Below are 14,328 nucleotides of genomic sequence, written 5' to 3'. Positions count from 1 at the left end.
TTTGGTGACTGTCATTTTCTGTCCCTGACATGTTTTGTTTAGCTCAGTTTTCAAAGGCAGTTAGATTTGGCCAAGTGAAAGATGTAACATATGGACCAGCAAGTGTGTGTGTGTGTGTGTGTGCGCGCGTGTGTGTGCACGCGTGTGTGTGTGTGTGCGTGTGATGGGGATTATAGTTAATTGAAATTTATGACAAAACTCCTAAATTCATTAAGACCAATTAGAGGTACAGAATTGGGAGTCAGCATTCAGATACCCTTTTTTAACTGTTCTAGCTGTTTCTCTTTTACACAAATGATAGGACATCCTTAGTAGTTGTAAGAAGACTACAAACAGACATTTTATATATATAATATATTACATATATATTTTTGCTTCGTATGTTTCTTATTCTGGATCATTTTCTCATCTCATTGTTTTCTAAACTCCTTAAGTAACAACTGAATGATAGCCATGTGATCAATATTATAATCCATTTAGCAAATTTCCATAAGGTTGAATCTTCAACCCATTTTCAGTTTATTATAAGTATATTTAAAATTATAATTAAATATGTTTATATGACTTTGTTACTTCTTGTGGGTTATTTTGCTGTGGATATATATAACACAATCAACTTGACCAAAGATTACAAATCTTTAAGGTTCTTGTTTAAATTATTTTCTGAAAAGCTACATAGACAAAGTACGATTTGTAAGTATCTATAAATTTAGGTTTTAAGAACTAACTTAATATCTTTCAAATGTTTTTCTCTATGTAAATATTGGTAGTAGCATTAATTTGTAGATAATTATCCTGTAGCATAGAAGCGTCCTGTACTTCTAACTTTGGTTTGTTTGAGAAATTTACTAGGCTCTGACTGTGTGCCAGTCCTTATGTGATACCCCAAAGAGTAGCTTTTGTTACCTTCAAATGTTTACTCTTTAAGACCATCTCAAAGGAACTTCTGGAATATTTCCTTTAAAATCACATGATTTAGAATGACCTACTTGAATCAGTTATATTGAGAACGCCTCTTGTCCTGTCATCCATTTAGAATGATCCGAATTGAGCAATTTTCTATTTCCAAGAGAAAATTAGCATATGAAGATGATACTGACCTACTAACATCCTTGAGCAGAATGTCAACCTTTGTGTGGATTTTCTGATGTCAGGTGTTGCTTTTGCTTTTTACCTGTCTACACTCCTGGGGGTTATTTGCTTCCCAAGTCACAAAATTTGCAAAACTGGATTTAGGAATACAATCAGTGGCTACAGACCATTGTAAAGGACTATTCTGAGTTCAGGATTCATATGCCTGGCCTCCTCGCTCCAGAGCTTAAGTAAGAAGCAGAGTCTCTATGATCAACCCACACTGCTCCACCATCCCCATAACTTGCCTTGCTAGGAGGCGTCATGTAAGAAGATACTTTGGGTGTAAATAATATCTAAGAAGTGTGCACCTACTTAAGTGCAGCAGTGCTCCCCAAGCCCTGAGCACACTGGAGTCACCTGAGGCCTTTTAGCAATCATGACAGCTGGCTCCCACTCCAGTGCTCTGATTTAATCAGTCTGAGATGAAACATGAATGGCCATGTCTCAAAATTCTCCAGGTCATTCTCGTGCAGCTAGGTTTGAGAGCCGTTGAAAGCATTGCTGGGATGTGTTTTAACACTCTATTATCAGTGTGCTCCATTTTCAGATGTCTTTGCCTAAATACCTACTGTGTGGATAAAATCCTTAACTTCTCAGATATCTCTTTGTGAGCAAAACCAAGAGGAGAAGATAAAAAGTTAAAAAAAGGATTATTTTGGGAAGAAGTGTATGAGTCTTAAGCGCTATTCTAGATTGTGAATAAAGCAATTTCTAAATAGCTATAAGGCATCTCCCCTATTCTTTATCATTAGAACAGGGAAGAGGAGAAGGAATAGAAGTAGAAAAGGAAGGAGAGAGAGGAGGGAGAAGAGAATAAACAAGTCTCTTTTCCATTACCCACTCCCCCCCACACACACACAACATTAGTCTTACAGTTGTTTTTTTTTCTCTATGATCCAGTTCTAATAAAACTCAAGGCCAGATAACCATATTGTCACATGTCCCATCTGGGAGGTTCAGCCCAGATGTGAGTGTGGCTTCTCCTGCTGGCTGTGGTACTGCCTGCGTGGGGGAGCTTCAGGACAACCTCTATAACCATTTGTATCCTGAGCCCCTGGTAAATGAGAACAGAAACATGGTGGGGTGGATTTAGTTGTTCTCTGGAAAGAGGATGGTTTCAATCCTCCTCAACCCACACAGACTTCCAGGGGTGCTTTGAAGGGAACATTATGCCAGCAGGCCTTTGAGCTTCCCCGGAAGTCACAGCGTGTGTTGTGTACAGATTTCACTCTGGTGGGTCTGGGAGGAGGAAGTAGTGCTGTTAGGAGGGATGTTCGAGAAAGGATGAGAACTGGCTGCTGACTGTTCCTTCACCACAAAGTGAGCTTTGTGTGCTACAGGTGACATGGATGACGGGAACCCAGCCTTAAGAGGGTTAAGCTATATTGTCGATAACGATGTTCAGAACACTACTGTGTTGTTCCTTCGTGTTAGAAATGTTCTAAAAATGATTCAGCCATTACTTTCTTTTCCATGACCTTTCAACACTATTAAGGGCCTATTATTTTCATGGATAATTTTGCCCAGATAATAAGTGGTTAGGTATTTTATTATTTAGAGGTTATTTGTTTGAAGTTTGTGTGAAAAAGGAAAATGGTATCAACAAGAAAATTTGTTTAGACCAAGATCAGTGACCATACATGGAAACAAGCTCCGTGGCCAATGAGAAAGGCCTGGTTCTGGAGTTGGCAACTAAGGTTTGTCATCTAAGTCCCTCAGGGCCTAGATGTGGCTTCCAGTTCTGATTTTTTCAGATTCAGGAGATATGAAGAACACCCTGTTAGGTGTTCTTTAAGAGTCTCATTTCAGCAACAGGAAAGGGCACAAAGATTGACGCTACAACAAGGTGGATAGCAATCTTGGAGGACCGGAAAGCAGGGAAGGCCATAGCAAATCTGTGGATTCAGAATGGCAACTTCAGTGGCATGGGAGGTGATGGAAACTACAAAGGAGCCAAAAAGGACATGGAGAAAGTAATTACAAGGTCATTGAAGTAACTCGTTGGTAAGAGTTGATCTGTGACAGTTGGACTAGATAATGAAAGAACTTGGAATTTTCAGAGCTTTTTGGATTGGGGGATTGCAGATACTTTATTGTGTCTTTATTTTTTACTGGGGAAACAAAGAAAATGACTAAAAATCATTCACTTTGAAAACAGAAATGAAGTAAGATTTCTAGACATTGTCATTTTTCATAAACTTCAGACTCAGACCATAAATTTCTCACAGTCTCTATAATACTTTTTTAAAAATGTTTTATTGTCAAGGTGATATACAGAAGGGTTATACTTATGTAAGGTAATGAGTACATTTCTTTTTGAACAGTGTTACCCCCCCCTCATTTTTCTCTTGTTTCCGTCCCCCCCCTCAGTTCCCCTCTCTACCTCCCAAAGTGTAAAGTTCATTTCCAACATAGTGTTCTCTATAACAATTTGAAAATACTTTATGACTGGGTGTAGTTCAGTGGTAGACGGTGTTCTTAGCATGTGTGATATTCTGAGTTCATTCATCAATCCCCCACCCCCAAAGAAACTTGTAATGCATGTTTGGTCATTGATTTTATTCTGTGTCAATTAGGAATAATGTAGACATGGGAGAATGTTCACATTGGTAAGGGATGAAGAATTATAAAATGCGATTGACATTTTCTATGATTCCCATACTTGGTGCTAGATTTTACCCTAAATAGCTCACAATGGCTTTTTGTAAAGGCTTACTTGGTGGCAGAAAATAATAAGCCCATCTAAACCATGTCAATTATACAGTTTTCTGTTTGGGATTTATGGACAAGGCATACCAGATAACTTCATGGGTATCTACAGGCAAATGCAATAAAGCTACCTGGGATCTGAAACCAGGACATAGAAAGACAGTGGTTTTTGTCTTCACTCAAGGGTTATGTTTTGACTTTGAGTTCGATTTTAATCCATTTTCCCTGTTTAATTTTTCCTGTCACCAGACCTGATGGTATTAACAATATTTGATTCTCATTTTGAATTCTGAAGGACCTGACTGGTACCATTTATCTGGGGATACCACCTTCTCTTCCCAGCAGGCTCACCACTGTCACCTGGCTCAAGTTTGTCTGTGGTATTCTTATTTCAGGAATTATCAGTGTGTGTGTGTGTGTGTGTGTGTGTGTGTGTGTGTGTGTGTGTGTGTCTGAGGACTCTTCTTCAGGGACTGACTTCATTGTGATTCTCAGATCTCAACTTCCTGAGTAGCTAAGATTATAGGCATGAGCCACCAACACTCCAAGGGTTTCTGCATAAAGATATTGTGCACTGTATTGTGTACTATGACCAGGCAGAAGTACAGAAGGCCTTGGCACAACACAAAAGATGAGCAAACTGAACTACATTGAGGTGTGTGTGTGTGTGTGTGTGTGTGTCTGTACTTGTAGTATAAATATATACGTATGTATATGTATATATGTATATATACGTATATATATACATACAATAGTTTGAGATTAATATTTATTATTTTTAATCCTTGGTTTAACTTTAATTTTTAAACTATGGGTCCCCAAAGCATCAGTCATATTGATTATCAGTCAAAGTGGAAGAGAAGTTAATTTTGATTATTGAAAAATATCTTGGGGGCCAGGAGTTTGGTCTAGTGGTAGAGTGCTTGCCTAGCACACATGAAGACCTGGGTTCAATTCCTCAGTACTACATACTTGAGCTGTGGCTCAAGCAGTAGAGGGCTAGCCTTGAGGAAAAAAAACTAAGGACAGTGCTCAGGCCCTGAATTCAAGCCCCAGGACTGGAAAATAAAAATAAAAAGGGTCCGGGAGTTTGGCCTAGTGGTGGATTGCTTGCCTAGCATGCATGAAGACCCAGGTTCGATTCCTCGGTACCACATACATAGAAAAAAAAAAGCCGGAAGTGGTGCTGAGGCTCAAGTGGTAGAGCTCTAGCCTTGAGAAAGTCCAGGGACAGTGCTCAGACCCTGAGCTCAAACCCAGGACTGGCAAAAAATAAAAATAAAAAAATAAAAATAAATAAAAAAGGAAAAATAACTTGGTTTTTATTATTAATACTCACTGTATCTACATATATCATACATAGAAGTTTTCTCTAAAACTAAACTCTAATAAGTGAATCCATATTTGAACAAAAGAATGATTTCTATTAGCCTTCATTTTTAAAGCAAAACACTTTCACAAAAAAAAAAAACCACAACCATTTCCATGTACTAAATTAGATTTCTAGAAACTAAAGTAAGATTTTAGTTCTGACTCTTTACCAATTATATAACAGCTGGCTTTTTATTCCCAGTGACCCCTGTTATTCAAAATATGGATATAATCCTTGGCATCAAGGAATTCCTTGGAAATCCAAGAGATAAAATGCAGCCTTATATTCACCATACATGTGTCTGGTTTTCAGTCTTTTTTTTCACTAGGCCCGGCAGGTCATTATGGCTTGCTTTTCAGTTTTAACACATCGAGGCTTTTATTACTATCAGATGCTTCATAGGACTTCCAATAGAAAGAGGTATAGGACCTTAATTGAATATACACAGTCTTTGTTTGTGTAGAGTTACAGAAAGTTGCTTCCATTCCTCACCTTACTCTTGGTCTGAAAGTTAAGGGACTTGACATAAGACTGTCATAAAAATCCTTATAGGCAGGGTTGGGAATGTGTTAGTGGCAGAGTGCTTGCCTAGCATGCATGAAGCTCTGGGTTCGATTCCTCAGTACTATACACACAGAAAAGGCCAGAAGTAGTACTGTGGCTCAGGTGATAGAGTGCTAGCCTTGAACTAAAGAAGCTAAGGGACAGTGCCCAGGCTCTGAGTTCAAGCCCCAGCATTGGTCAAAAAAAAAAAAAAAAGGTCCCAATAAGTAAAATCAAACTGAAGTTTATAAAACATACTATGTTAAAAGATGAGAATACCATATGTTACTAGTATTAAATAATTAATAAATATTGAAAATAGTACCACTTTATGTGAATAAAAAATACTGATGTGTCACAACGGACAAAAAAAAAGCTAATGTAATGTGAACACTTCAGACATGAAATCATATTCTCTGAAAGTCACTCTGAATTAGGTAGCATCGTTTCTATGTACATTACTCTTCCATTTCTAAAATGCATATGGACCTGAAACTTAACTTACTAGTAAAGAACAATAACATGTGTCTCTGAATAGTTCAAAACTCCATATCACTACAAATCATAATCTAAGTTCAATTAATATTCTCTGAGGCCAATCTTTAGTAAAATGTAACTTTAGACTACAAAATTTAAGATGTAGAACTCTATTTCATACATACAAATAGATGATATACAGAGTAGTTGAATAACTTGTCTTTGTCCCAAACTGTCCTAAAAAAATTTTGCCATCCAGATTATCAGCCCACTAAGTAGCAAGGAGTTTGTCTTGTTAATGGCTGTAGTTAATCCTAATTATGAAAGTGAAGTTGAGGCATGTATCGACTGGTACAATCTCAGTGCAGCAAGCCTGAGACCCTGAGTTCAAACCCCAGAACTGCCAAAATACATAAACATTTCCAAGAATATCCCAAATCATATAAGTGGATGTGTGAATTGAATATGAATAATACATTTAAAAGAAAATTTCATAGACTGGGTTTTCATCCATAAAAGTAGGTTAGAAAAACCTCTCTTCTAGAGAATCTGGAGGAACATTATCTCCAGAGAAACTTTCTTCAAGTCCAGCAGAATCTTTTTACATTAATGAAAGTTGTTGTTAAAAAATAGAGATCACTATGAAAATAAACCTGTGATTTATTTAAATCTATTCTGGGTAACACAGCAAGACAAATTGGTGCCACTATCTATGTGGTGAAAGCTTGGAGAACGTGGAGTTAAGCAGAGAGGTACCTGTGATTAGTTCTCTCTTGCTGGGAACCTGTGTTTACTTTTCGTGCTGGTATTTATACTAGTTAATGTGTTGCACCAGATAAATCTACTTCCTGGGTTCATCTTGCAGTCTGAGCTCCTCTCTCCAGCTGACAAATGGCTGCATTTTGACAGGGTTTATCAGCTGAGTCCCTGCTAGGTGCCGCCAGCCACTTGCTCAGTTGACCAAGGCAGAAAAAGTGAATTATCTGCAGTTTTTCCTAGGCCATTCATGCAGTGGAGGGAGGTCACTTCACTGTGCCACAGTTTCAGATGCCAGAGCAGAGTTTTGCCTCCAAACACACAAGTTTTCATCCCCCAATGGGCTCGTAGGCATTTCCTAATAAGTCTGTTGTAAAATTGCAACGTGAGACACAACTTTCAGCTTCATCAAATGGCCAAAGTTAAACCGATTTGATGATTGTTGGCATCTTTTTAGCATGCTTGAAGAGTTTTCTATTTGCTGGCATTGGAAAATTGTGTTTCTCAAAATGACTACAGTTCCAAGACTGGTTCTTTGGACAGGGCAAGAAACAAAAGCAGGTAGCAGGCCTTCTCCCTGTCTATTTAACTTTTATTTCCTTTAATATATTTTAAATGAGTGTGTATTAACTGTGTACATTAATGGGTGTCATTGTGACAGCTTGTAAATAAAGCTGACATATTTTGGTTATGCTTCAATTTAACTTTCATCTGTATGGATACAAGGTTGATAAACTTATCGAGGGTTTGGCGTAGCACATTAAGGAACTCTAGAATTTGACATAAAATATATTCAGCAACACTGTAATATCCTAAATTCTCAGTTCAGCTATTATAAACTGAAGACCTGGGGTGTGCCAGGTTCTGGTTCCTCACACTTGTATTCTTAGCTATTCAAGAGGCTGACATCTGAGGATCATGGTTTGAAGCCAGCCTGGGCAGAAAAATCCCCCAAAATCTTACCTCCAATTAACCAAAAAAAGCCAAAAGTAAAGCCATAGTTCAAATGGTAGAGTACCAGCCTTGAGTGAAAAACTAAGAGACAGTACCCCAGGTTCAGCACAAGTACACACACACACACACACACACACACACACACACACACACACACACATATAAGACAAAAGGCAAAAAAGCTGGCTTGTTTATATTTGTACCCTACCTCTAATGATTTGGAAGCAATGTCCCAAAGCCTATAATTACATCTATAAGTATTCTCTATGTAGTATATCTAAAATTTTAATGTTTTACTTTTATGGTTTTTATTGTTATTGTAAAGGTGATACCGAGGAGTTGTAGTTAAAAGTTTTAAATACAAAAACCATGCACTATTCTTTTTTTTCCATGCACTATTCTTGACTATTGGAATTTATTCTAAATCATACGTATTTTCAGGAAAGATTGTCACACCCTCTTTAGGATTTGAAGTATAGAAGAGCTATTGGTGTGAATGCAGCTCTTTCAGCTCTACTACTCCAATCCTCAACTCCATTTTTCTCTTTTTGAATACATAAGTCTGTCTTTCTTTCTAGCACTAAAAATACAATCCCTGAGCCAGGGACATAACTCCGTGGGCAAACACTTGATTCATCTATGCAGAAGTCCTGGATTCAATCCTTAGCACCAAGAAATATACACACAAATAGGCCTATGTACTTTTTACACAGGCAAGCCAAGAAGACTGCATTACAAAGCTTTGCTCTTCATAGATTCTAGAAGAACAGGCACATGTGGGCAAACTGGCATGAGAAGGTCCAGTGTGTTTCCATGGGATTATCCTTTGGCTGGTCAGGTGGGAATGGGCACTTGTCTCTGCCCAGCTGGTGTTGGCAGACAATTGGCAAAACATCAACTACAAATGGAATCACTGAGGCATGTACTTGCACTTAGAAGCACATGCTGATTTGGCAGCCAGCATTGATCTGACAGTTGGATCCTAAATGTGTCTGTGCCACTTGTTGAGCCTAATGCAAAAGCGTGGTTTAATCACGGCCACACCCATCAGCATGATTAGCTGTTAACCGATTAGTGATCTGTATGAAGCCCCAGGAGTTATTGATTTGAACAGCCTTCTGCCCGACCTCTCCCAACCCAGCCAACATCCGCCCCACCCCCCTTCTCTTTTGGACTTCTCAGGAAGAGGGGAGGGGGAAAAAATAGATGCGACATGGGGTCCAGATGGGAGGGAAAGAAAACTGAAGAGATCCTGCAGGAAGTAGGTCAGGTACTTGGGAGATTAGACTGGCTTGCCTCATCCCTGAAATGCTGGAATCGTGGGCAAGTAGCATACAATTAGGAGGAATTAGAACAGCAGCAAGTAGCTGGGATTTACCAGATTTAATTGTCTATTGTCAGGAGAGAGCTCTCCTCCCGAGGATTCTGGCGGCCAGCTACCTCCTAATACTTTTAATGGACTGCCATTGTGGGCTTAGCTATCCATCCAAAGGACAGTGCCGCCAGTTCTTTTCAAAGGAGCGGCAGGAAAAGCCCTGGGCTGTTACTTTCTCTGTGATTGGTTGCATTGTAGGGTAATGCTGTGTTGCCCTTCGGGCCTCCGGGTGCACCTTCAGGGGGTAGGGGGTGGCGGGGAGATGCCTATTGAACGTCACCAAACATCCCACTTCCCCAGGGAGTACTTTCAGGAAACAATGAGCTGAAGATGGAAACAGATAAGTCAGGGCCTGTGGCCTATCTTCCAGTTAAAAGGGGACTCAGCTTATTCACAGGCCTCTGTAGAGAGTTTCTCAAAAGATAAGGTGTCTATTAAGCTGTGGCTTGTCGTAATGCCTTTGCCTTCTCTTTCCTCCAGCAACCAGGGTAAAAGAAAGGACTTTCCTCCAGGCAATGCCTTTGGTGTGAAATTTTTAATATTCACCTTTAACCTAGTTCACATTGAAAAGGCTGGGGTACTGGCTCTCTCCTAGCCTATACCTCAGGCCTGGTAGTTGGACTTGGGGGCGGGGTGTCCAACTTAGAACTCTGGGATTAATGGTGCATCTTAGCTCCAATTTTCCTCAGGAATCTGATCGGCAGCCAGAGCCGAGATGCTTAGTATCTGGCATCTCAGGTACAGGTTCTCAAAGATCAGTTACAGTAAGGAAGGCCCGGAGAAAGCACCTTCTGATCCCTGGTCCTCAGAAAAAGGGGCGAAGTTCTGGATTTGCCATCCTCAGTTCAAGCAGAGTACTAAATCCTCTCCATGAAGAATGTTTGTGGGTGCAAGGAGAGTACATGATTTCAGTATTAACCATTCTCTCCTAACTGCCCTGACACATATGCATGCACATATGCGTACACGCACACACACCCACACACACACAGAGAGCTTCAACAGCCTTGACTCTTAAAGGACATGAAGAAGTCAGGGATTGGTGGCTCATAACTGTAATCCTAGCTACTCAGGAGGTTGAGATGTGCAGATCATAGTTGGAAACCAACTTAGGCAGGAAAGTCTTTGAGATTCTTAATAAACTACCAGAGGAAACAAACAAAAAAAGAAAGAAAAAAAAGGAAGTGGGGAGGTTAAACCCCAGGACACACACTCTCTCTCTCTCTCTCTCTCTCTCTCTCTCTCTCTCTCTCTCTCTCTCTCTCTCTTTCTGTCTCTCTCTTTCCCTCCCCCCTCACAAAATTTAAGACAAAATCATTAGTCACTTTTAATTTTTCTTTTTTTTTTTTAGAGAAAAAATTGATCAGCATTCCTTGATTGTTTGGTTAGTATTCTGTGTTTTCAGGGAAGACATGCTGGCAGGCACACCCCAGGTTTCCTTTCCTACCCCTAGAATTCTGAGCTGCCTCTCCTGGCTCTGCTGCTCCACTCATGGTTCCACTGCCTTTCACCCTGTTACTCTAGTGGCTTCTCTTTCATCTTCCTCTTCTCTGAAGTCTTTCTTTTTTCCACTTGGGTCTCTCCCCTCTTTCAGTGGGAGAAGTGAATATTTGTAACATGGTTTCCTCAGTGGAAGTTATTCTTCCCCAATAAATCCCAAGAAGAGGAAGATGCATTTCAATATGTGCAACCTGCCCTGGCATACTCTCTTCTCATGAGGACTCGTGCCTTTGGTTATGTACATTTATTCCTTTTTCACTAAATGTAGGATTAAAAAATGTTCAGAAATGACCCCTACCCCCACAGCCTTTGCAGGAATTAAAATCCCTTTCATGTCTGAATACTCACCATTATAAACACATACTTAGAAAGAAAACTCAATTGGAAACTCACCTCAGATCCCCCACAAATGTCATGGAGAGGATTATTATTGCTAGGGCTATTTGGTAGATATTAAACTAAATGAATAATGTAAGAATATGTCACTCTTTTTATTATAATTAGTAAAAGGGTTACATGATATTTGCCAGGTAGAAGGTGCATTAATTCACATACATTGATACTCTTTCACATGTCTTGGTACCCATTTCCCTCCCCCACACCCCCCCCACCCGTCTTGGTTTTCCCCCCTTCCCTATCAAATTTCAAATAACCAAATACAAATAAATTCAATATATCAGATAACAAAGTGAGATACTATAACAATATGAGATAACCAAGGGACAGCAAAGGAGATGAGAGACAACATAGTACATTAAGGACAACAAGCATTCGTTATATGGCTTTTGTTTCAATATCCTGGAGGTCCTTTCAATTAGCTTCATACTATATTGCCTTATGTATCAAGATTTTGCTCTATTGCAGATCTCTGCTAGTAGAGCCCACAGTTTCTACTGATTATGACGAATGAGGGAAACCATTGAGCCTAAGTTCCTTTGAGTCTGGCTTACTTCACTTAATATGATTTTTTCTAAGTCTTTCCATTTCCTAACAAATGGGGCGATGTCATTCTTTCTGACAGCAGCATAGAATTCCATTGTGTACAAATACCACAACTTGTTGATCCACTCACCCACTGAGGGACATCTAGGTTGGTTCCATATCTTTGCTATGGTGAATAGTGCTGCAATGAACATTGTTGTGCTAGTGGATTTAGTATGCCCTTGTTTCTGGATGGTTGGGTAAATGCCAAGTAGTGGAATTGCTGGGTCATAGGGGATTTCTATGTTTAGCCTTTTGAGGCACTGCCACACTGCTTTCCATAGTGGTTGAATGAGTTTGCACTCCCACCAACAGTGTAGTAGTGATCCCTCCTGGCCACATCCCCTCCAGCATCTGTTATTATTTGTTTTCCTGATCCTGGCCATTCTAACTGGAGTGAGGTGGAATCTTAGAGTTGTTTTGATTTGCATTTCTTTTATGACCAGAGATGTGGAGCATTTCTTCATGTGTCTATAGGCCATTTTTGTTTCTTCTTCAGAGAAGACTCTCTTTAAGTCTTTGGCCCATTTTTTAATGGGATGGTTGTTACTTTGGAGGTTAGTTTTGGAGTGATTCAATTTTTTGAGTTGTTGATATACTTTAGATATGAGGCCTTTGTCCATTGTATGGATGGTGAAGATCTTCTCCCACTCTGTAGGCTTCCTGATTAGTTTACTAGCTATGTCCTTTGCCATACAAAAGCTCCGCAGTTTAATGCAGTCCAACTTATCCAGCCTTTCTCTGATTTGTTGTGATTCTTGGTCCTTATTAAGAAAGATTCTACCTGTGCCAAGGAGGCCTTCCTGTAAAGTTTTCAGTGTATGTCACTCTTTTTTTAAGAACACAAGTGGACCTGTGGCTCACACCTAGCTATTCAAGAGGCTGACATCTAAGGATCCCAGTTCAAAGCCAGCCCAAGCAGACAAAACTGTGACACTCTGATCCCCAATTAACTATCAAAAAGGTAGAAGTGGAAGTGCATGACTTAGCTAACAGATACAGCACCCTTTAATGCTAATGAAGTGTACATGAGGTCCTGAGTTCAAGCCCCAGTACCAGCCCATGCACCCATACACATACCGCCATACCACTCCACACCTGTCTGTCTGATAGGAAGGCCAAAAGATCCTTAGCCACCAGGACACAGGTGGTTCTTTGAACCCCTAGAGCTCAGCCATCCATGTGGGTTTTATAATGGCCTCTAGAGACCACGGATCCCACCTTCATTCCTAGACAAGGGACAAGTGCTTTACTTTGTCTCTTCAGCATATTTAATTTTTGTTTCTCTTATTTAATAAGTTAGAGCACTGGTCTCATTACAAACCAATGCCATTGCAGGGTAGGGTCTCCATCCCAAAGTTTAGACTCAAATATGTTGGTCAAAGTTTAGGGGAAGTGAGCTATGAGATGAGATAGAAGCTGTTATTATGCTATTTTTAAGCTGATTTCATCCATCATTAAAACATATCATACACATATCATACCCATGACACATACCGCACTGTAACATAGCACGTGTCATACATACATTCCCTCTCACTCACACATGTACTTGTTCTTCTTGTCTGGCATTAAGAGAGAAAGAAGGCAGCCAGAAAGCCAAGCCCAGTGATTTAAGTTGAAAAGGAACTGTTAAAGTTTAAAAACTGAGTGTCCCCTCTAGTTCTTTAGCCTGGCTTTGAGACATGTGGGAGGGCTTCAAAGCCACAGTGCCCCTCTTTTAGACTCAGGCTTACAGTTGGTCCCCAAATGTTTACCAGCATGAAGATGCCTAGCTTACAGGAAGTGGGAAATGGGTGTGGGGGGGTGAGGGTGGGTGGCTGGGTAGGGAGTGGGGAGAAGAGAGTGTGTGTGGGGGGGGAATCTCTTGATGTGGTTAGCCTGTCATTGACCTTGTTTGGGTACAGCAGGAGTTGAATTAGAAAATGAAAACACATTTCATCTTGAGTATATTTCATCCCATTTCTTACTTTCCTTAGGAAAAAAAAGAATGTGTGTGTGTGTGTGTGTGTGTGTGTGTGTGTGTGTATGTGTGTGTGTGTTTCTCAAGTGGAATCAGGTCTCCAGACTGCACACTCAATTTCCCTTCCTGCTACAGGAGGTTTTTTCCCCCTGTGTAGTCATCTGGCTGCCTACATTGCCATTCCTAACCCACCCAAGTGCTGGAGGAGAAAAAGAAAAGAAACAAAACTTGGCTCAGTAGCTGAAACTGCATTACTGTGGGCATGTTAAACTGCTGTGAAGATGCCCTCCTAGAGAATAACAGATCAGGATCGCTACCAAATTGGAGAATTCTGCCTAGAATTAGAAATGCTGCTGAATTAAGATAACTGGTGAGGATTCTTTTAATGGAGGAGTTGGGGGAGGGGAACAGCACAGAAGCTACTTAGAACAAACTCTTTTGAGAATTTTGGTTGCGGAGAGTGGCGATCCCACGCAGATCACAGATCTGTTCGTGCAGTGTGGCAGTGCCATCCTCTCCAGCTTTAGTCAGCCATGGAAAAGAGTTCCCTGGTTGCCCTCTGGA

This window comes from Megascapheus bottae, chromosome 8 (genome assembly GCF_031878675.1).
Source record: "Megascapheus bottae isolate mThoBot1 chromosome 8, mThoBot2.hap1, whole genome shotgun sequence".
Taxonomy (NCBI): Eukaryota; Metazoa; Chordata; class Mammalia; order Rodentia; family Geomyidae; genus Megascapheus; species Megascapheus bottae.
Note: the sequence above shows the minus strand (reverse complement) of the source record.